The sequence below is a fragment of the Dicentrarchus labrax genome, unplaced genomic scaffold (genome assembly GCF_905237075.1).
Source record: "Dicentrarchus labrax unplaced genomic scaffold, dlabrax2021, whole genome shotgun sequence".
NCBI lineage: Eukaryota > Metazoa > Chordata > Actinopteri > Moronidae > Dicentrarchus > Dicentrarchus labrax.
The window spans coordinates 6,652,935-6,659,664 of NW_026136709.1; positions in this window are offsets into that span (position 1 = coordinate 6,652,935).

The following is a 6,730-nucleotide window of genomic DNA, read 5'->3' on the forward strand; positions in this document are numbered from 1 at the left end:
AGAAGTCATACATGGACACACAGGGAATTGTATGCAATGTGGAGTGGTTATGGTCATATCTCAGTGTACCTATACCGGTGGTGAGGCTGGGATACCCAACCTTAAATTTACTATATGCTACTGTAACTTATATATATATTATTATATATATATTATTATATATCTACCTGAATAATCACTGAAAATCAGTTGTACAGGCACATCAGAGCCTTTCAAGTCTGCAGTAACTAAATACAAAGTATCAGAGAGGTTGTTTTAATGTGGTAATAATAAATAATAATTTATTTTCAGTTCTTATGGAAAATGATTGATAGGCTCTAACTTTACTAGAAAATTAATAAACATTTGAACTTCTGTTTTGAATACAAAAATGTGAAATGATTGGTTATCTTATCGGAACCGGCCATGAGAAGCAGGTAATTATCGGTTATCTTATCGGCTGGATCCATATCGAACATCCATAGTGTCCTGGTAGCTCATCTGGTAGATCTGGTGCCCCATGTACCAAGGCTGGGTCCTCGCTGCAGCAGCAATTGGTGCAACTCTAACCCTTGACCCTTTGCCTCATGTTGTCCTCCCTCTCTCGTCTCCTTTTCTTACCAGTCTTCACCTGTCTTATCAAATAAAAGCATAAAAAAAGCCCCAAAAACCACTGTAATAAAACATCTGCCAATAAAAGATTAGTAAATAGTAACGTTTCCACACCATAAATTATTTGTTATTCATGATCCTATACTTACTTGTGCTTGTTTTTTTTTTTTTATCTCTTTCCTGTGGGAGAGGGAATTGCTTCCTTTACATTGGCAAGCCTCCTTCCCCACAGGCGTTTACAGCAATCATATGGTTTCACTCCACGGGGTTTCTGAGAGGGTGGCTGGCAGCATCATTTCTGAAAAGTGCAGAAATGATGCTGCCAGCTGGAAACTTGAGTAGAGCCTCTTCATTTTATGTTTAATCAGTACTCGTCTATTATTGCCTTCAGCCTTCACATAACATGAAAGCTCTGTAGCTGTTCAGTTATGTCACCTGTACAGTCATTTGAGGTGATGGTTCCACACTAAGCAGTATGCAGAGGAAATAATCCATGTGACAAATGAATGTTTTTATTTATGCTGTTGTAACATATTGCATACATTTTACATGATTATAGGCTACTGTAAGAATCCATTACAGCATTAATTGACAGGTAGAATTTCCAAGCTCCCAATTAAACTTACCACTCAGACAAGCGTGAAAGACATCAGTACTATATCTCTCTTGTATAGAGATGTAAACAGCCCAGAAAGAGCTCTACTGGCTGGCGAGTTGCCATCAGCGCTGTTTTTACACGGTACCTGTACAGTAAATAGACCTGTGTATTTAAAGAGCTGGCTCACACAGGAAACTGAGCCTTTGTCTCTGCCTGTTACACCCTGTTAGCTTCATCCTAGACACCTGTAATGGAAATGATGCTGAATGCGAAGAGAATGGTTGAATAAACTGCACTGAAGGGAAATGAATGTGTTCCTGTCTGCAGGTCTGATGTTGGTGAGGTTTAATGGTGTGTTGAGAAACTATGAGGAGCAACGGGTGCAAATGTGAGACATCTGAGTTGAAATGCCGTGTGTGCCTGCAGGTAAAGCTCCCCAGGCGTCACGAGGCTCTATGAAAGGCTGCTTTTGAAAAGTCGGTGCACATCTTGAGAGACAGGTGTGTTGGAAAGCCACCAGAAAGGACAAAAGGAAGAACAGATGGCTGAAAAGTAAACCTTGACTTTTCTATCAGCTTGTTCTTTTAAGCTATGACTATTATGTCTAAATGTATTGGAAGACCTTGTTTGGTCTTCATCGTTGTTGCTAAGCAGCCATTGCTGAGTTGTGTTTTTCCTCGGGCTATCTGTGGGTGAAATTAGAGCTTCTTTAGGACACACTCAAGTTATTTCTTATTCTAACTGCAGACTTAAAAGCAGCACTTATTTTATGTCTTTTCATCCAAGGCCTGACTAGATACTGGGTATTAATAGCAGCAAATGGAAAGTTTTCATTAACTGTTTGAATGATTATATCGCTGTATGAGCTGGTGACGGTGGACGATGCACCGAACATAAACATCATTTGTAAAGTGCGTACTACTTTAGTGTAAAATCATTACACTTATTATCATAATAATAAATATTTACACAAACGTGGGTTGTCAAGCATGAGACAGCTAAGAAGTTAGAATTTATTAAGCATCAACTAATATGAAATTCAAAATGCTTTTACACTAATTGCTAATAGTCCATGTTTTCTGCTAATATTCTTCTTTAAGATTAACTTTTTTCCTGCAAAAAAGATACTTGTTGTATTGTATCATCAAGGACGGTGTTTCTAACGACGGTGAATAAGTCTCTATTTCGTTCAGTGGTGGGGAAGATTAAGCAGAGCTGCCAACTCTCACGCTTTCGCCGTGTGACACACGGTTTTGCCTGTTTTCACACGCAGTCACGCCACACATCCAATTTCTCACGCAAAAAAAATCCGATCTTGGGCCGAGACTCGTTCGTTCCTGTTCAAGCTCCCCGACGGTGGATGGCGCTGATGAGCGTCACTGAACCCTATGCGCTGCACCCATATATGCTGCACCCCGCTCTATATACATAGTCTATGGCACCCCGAAGTTAGCGACAGAAGAAGAGCTGTCATAACAAGCAGCAGGAGAGCCATAAGAGAGAGAGAACATAAATCATGAAGTGCTCTTAAGAATACAATTATTCACAACATAGGTTCGGTTAAGAATTAAGAATTAGTTTAATACCATTCTAATCAAAATATCAATCAACCTACAGATACCTAGGTCAAATCTTAAACACTGGTCTATGAATAAGGCTTTATTGTGATACAGGCAGTCATTTAGGCACAACAATAGTTTTCTGGTTGAATGTTCAGCTCAAGTCTAGAAGGCCCTACAAGTCATGATGCCGAACATGACTCAGAATAAGTTCAGGTATTGCACATCTTTAACAGACCACCCCAAAAATCCACTAGAATGCAGGAAATCACTTCTACTTAATCCAAAATTTCCTGGGGGTGGACCTTCAGCTATGTCTGCTTCTCAGAATGTAACCAATATTGTCCATCTCCAGTAGGCTGCCCCTATCAATGGCTTTGGGCCTCCCCACAAACCACCAGAATGCAGGGTACAACATGGGTACAACATGGGTACAACATCACATGAATTCCAGTTCTCTGATATCTGAGCCACCAACTTGTGTGGCTGCGTGCGCGGCAAAATTCTGGTCACCCCCGACAAAATCTCACTCCAAGGTTTTTTGAAAAGTTGGCTGGTATGGATTAAGTAGTAAATTAATTAAATCTGCAATGTTAAAATAACAAGACTAGCCAGCATGCTCACATGCCCACAGTGACAAACCTGGTTCATTTACCATCTGAGCTTAGTGTGTTAGCGTGCCAATATTTGCTAATTAGCATTAGTTAGCATTATTAGTAGTTGGAATTTCCCCATTGTGGGACAAATAAAGGAATATCTATCCATCTGAATATCTATTAAACTAAACACAAAGAGCAGCTGAGGCTGATGGGGTATTATTACAGGCATTTAGTCATAAACAACAACTTACACTACTAATGATGGCACTATATGAAAGGTCAGAGGATCAACAAAGTTGTTAGAATTTATCCTGAGGGGAACATGAATGTCTGAGCTACATCTCGAAGCAATTCATCCAGTAGTTGGTGAGATGTTTCAGATCCACAAATGTTAACCTCATGGTGGCAGTAGAGGAGGAGTAAAAGGGCATAACCAAAGACTTCATCCTCTGGTGACCAAGAATGTCTTCATGGCAATTCATCCAATAGATGTGGAGATATTACAGCTAAAGTGCTGAACTGGCCAATCTGTAGAGCCTAACATGGCTAAAGACTGCAGCTTTAAAAAATAATTATTTGATAGGACAAAGAAGACCCTTTATTATACTGTACCAAAGCTGAATAATGCTAACCAGCTGCTATATCTAATATATCTGCAACAGAAATACCAATAAAGCCTCCCAGGCATTAGTGAAACCTATGAGGCTGATTGTAACTGTTCCCTCCCAGCAGAGGTCACTCATGACACTTTCTCATATCCCAGTGGTGGTCTGTCCCTTAAGTGTCAAATTACATTTCCTGCTCGTAATTTTACACCAGAAACCTCATCCCGTATTGCATTGCTCAGTTGCTAGCTGTATCCCAGAGGAAATCTGGTCCCAATTTGAGCGTGTTTGTCCAATATAGGCTCACAGTGATTGTTTGTTTATTGGCTGGAGGCTGTCATTCAGATTGGTCCTTTTTTGTTGGGATCAGGTTTCAGCAGAAGTTGTCCAGAAGAGAGGGAGCTCCGTGTTGGAGGAGAACTGCTGCCTCATACCTGAACCTCAAGTTTTTCTGCTGTTTTTGTTTTTCCATAACTGCTCTTCAGTACTGATGAAGATAGATAGATAGATAGATAGATAGATAGATAGATAGATAGATAGATAGATAGATAGATAGATACTTTATTCATCCCCAAGGGGAAATTCACAGTTTCCAGCAGTATCCACAGACTGATAATAATAATAATAATAATAATAATAATAATAATAATAATAATAATAATAATAATAATAACAACAACAGGAGGTCAAATGCAAAAGAACTAATAAAATAAAATAGAATAGCTAAATAACGAGCATTGGGTAAATGTCCTCAGGTGCATGGTCAAATCCAGTGCTTGAAAGGCCTAAAGTGCATAAGTAGGTGGTCACATAATGCAGGGTGCACTGCGTCAGGTGGTACAGTTTGATACAGGGCAGACATATTGGAGTTTAGAGTTTTTTGGTTTTCCTCCCCTGGGTGGAGTTGAAGAGCCTCATGGCGTGGGGGAGGAACGATCTCCTCAGTCTTTCAGTGGAACAGGACAGTGACAGCAGCCTGTCGCTGAAGGTGCTCCTCTGCCTGTAGATGGTGCTGTGCAGTGGATGCAGTGGATTGTCCGTGATTGACAGGAGCCTGTTCAGCACCCGTCGCTCTGCCACAGATGTCAGGCTGTCCAGCTCTGTGCCCAACACAGAGCCCGCCTTCCTCACTAGTTTGTCCAGACAGATGATTAAAAGACAAAAAAAGCTGTGCACACCATATGAATAGGTAGTTAATAAAAACGTATTCAGTATTAAAACTTTTTAACAATGTAATTTGCCGATTTGAAATCATACATGATGACACTTAAACACAACATGCATTTGTGGTTTAGAGGCTTTGATATATATTTAATTGATTTATTCAAGTTGGGTTTTATTGATTTGTAAAATTATCATTTAATCAAATTAGCTAGTATTTGTTTGTGGATTGGACACTAATTACAGATTTGTAAATCTTGTTTTTATTTGTGGATCATACAACACACATCTGGCACTAATTTCTCTTCGCAATTCTTCCCTATACATTGATGTATGTCCTGGTAGGAACCCAGTAAGTTTGTTGATTCTCCATATGTAGTAAATAATTAAACTATAATTTAAGGGCAGTGTTGGCTAAAACAACAATAAAAATCGAATTATTGCAACCTATAAAGCCCTGTTAGCATTTCTGTGAACCTCACACTCATTTGCTCGTGTGCTGCTGCATTAAAATCTAAACAGAGTGTAAAGATGAAATGGTGAAGCTGTGTTTGTGTTTCTCATCATCTTCGTTTAAAGAGTGCACTTTAGATTATTTACAGTTTATTTTCTATCTTCTATATTAAAGTGGGACCATGTAAAGTGTGTAACTGAACAGACATTGTGAGGTAATGGTGTGTAAAAAGTGGAGAGCCGTGAACAACATCCTCCATGAACAGAATATTATTGTGCCTGTCATGCACGTCTGGTGACGTGATGCATCATTTAGGCTGATACATGAGGCTCATTAAAATATTGTACAAAGAGATGCTTGATGGCGAACTGTGTTTTTGATTTTAAATGCAGGGAACATACTGTACATGTGTATTTATCCATGCTCGTTGTTAAAAATACGCACTACTTATATTTTATTTCTTCTGTTCTTTAACAGGCGGATTAAATTGAGAGTATTGTTAACAACAGGCACAAAAAATAACCTGCCTGAGGGTTAATAGAGGTCACATTTGGTATCAGGGACATATATTTTCAGCAGTGAAGAAAAAGAAATGATGAGAAAAGTAACAAAGGGAATACAAAGAGATGGTTTATAATGTCAGGTAATAGCAAAAAGGTTGTGAACTGATTTCTTTTTCCTCTCTGATTGCCACATGGGAACAAATGAGCGAGCTGCCAATCTGCTCAACTGATTTCGGGGGGCCTCAGGTTGCTGATTAATGAAATGTGGGAGGACAAAAAGACGGCTGTGAGCGGTGCCACAGCCTACCCACAATCCCTCACTGCTTTTTCTGATTGGGCTAATCACCCTATTGTCCCTCAGCACTTTGAGTCTGGGATTTTAACAGCAAGAAGAAAAGACTGACTGAAGGAATCGCACAGAAAACTGCATTTCCTTTTTATCCCCCCGCCATCTCCCCTTTCTCCCACATCAAATCTTGCACCATTACCTCCAGTTTTTCCATAACGCCTCATGTGTCATCCATCTAGCTCACTTTAATGGCAGCCTCATAATTATTTAGATGATTATGTGTTGCAAGCCATTTAGCATGCTCAATGACACATGTTTAATTTATTTGCTGCTGCAGCTTCTCATGGAGGAACAGAGGAAAGAATTGAAGA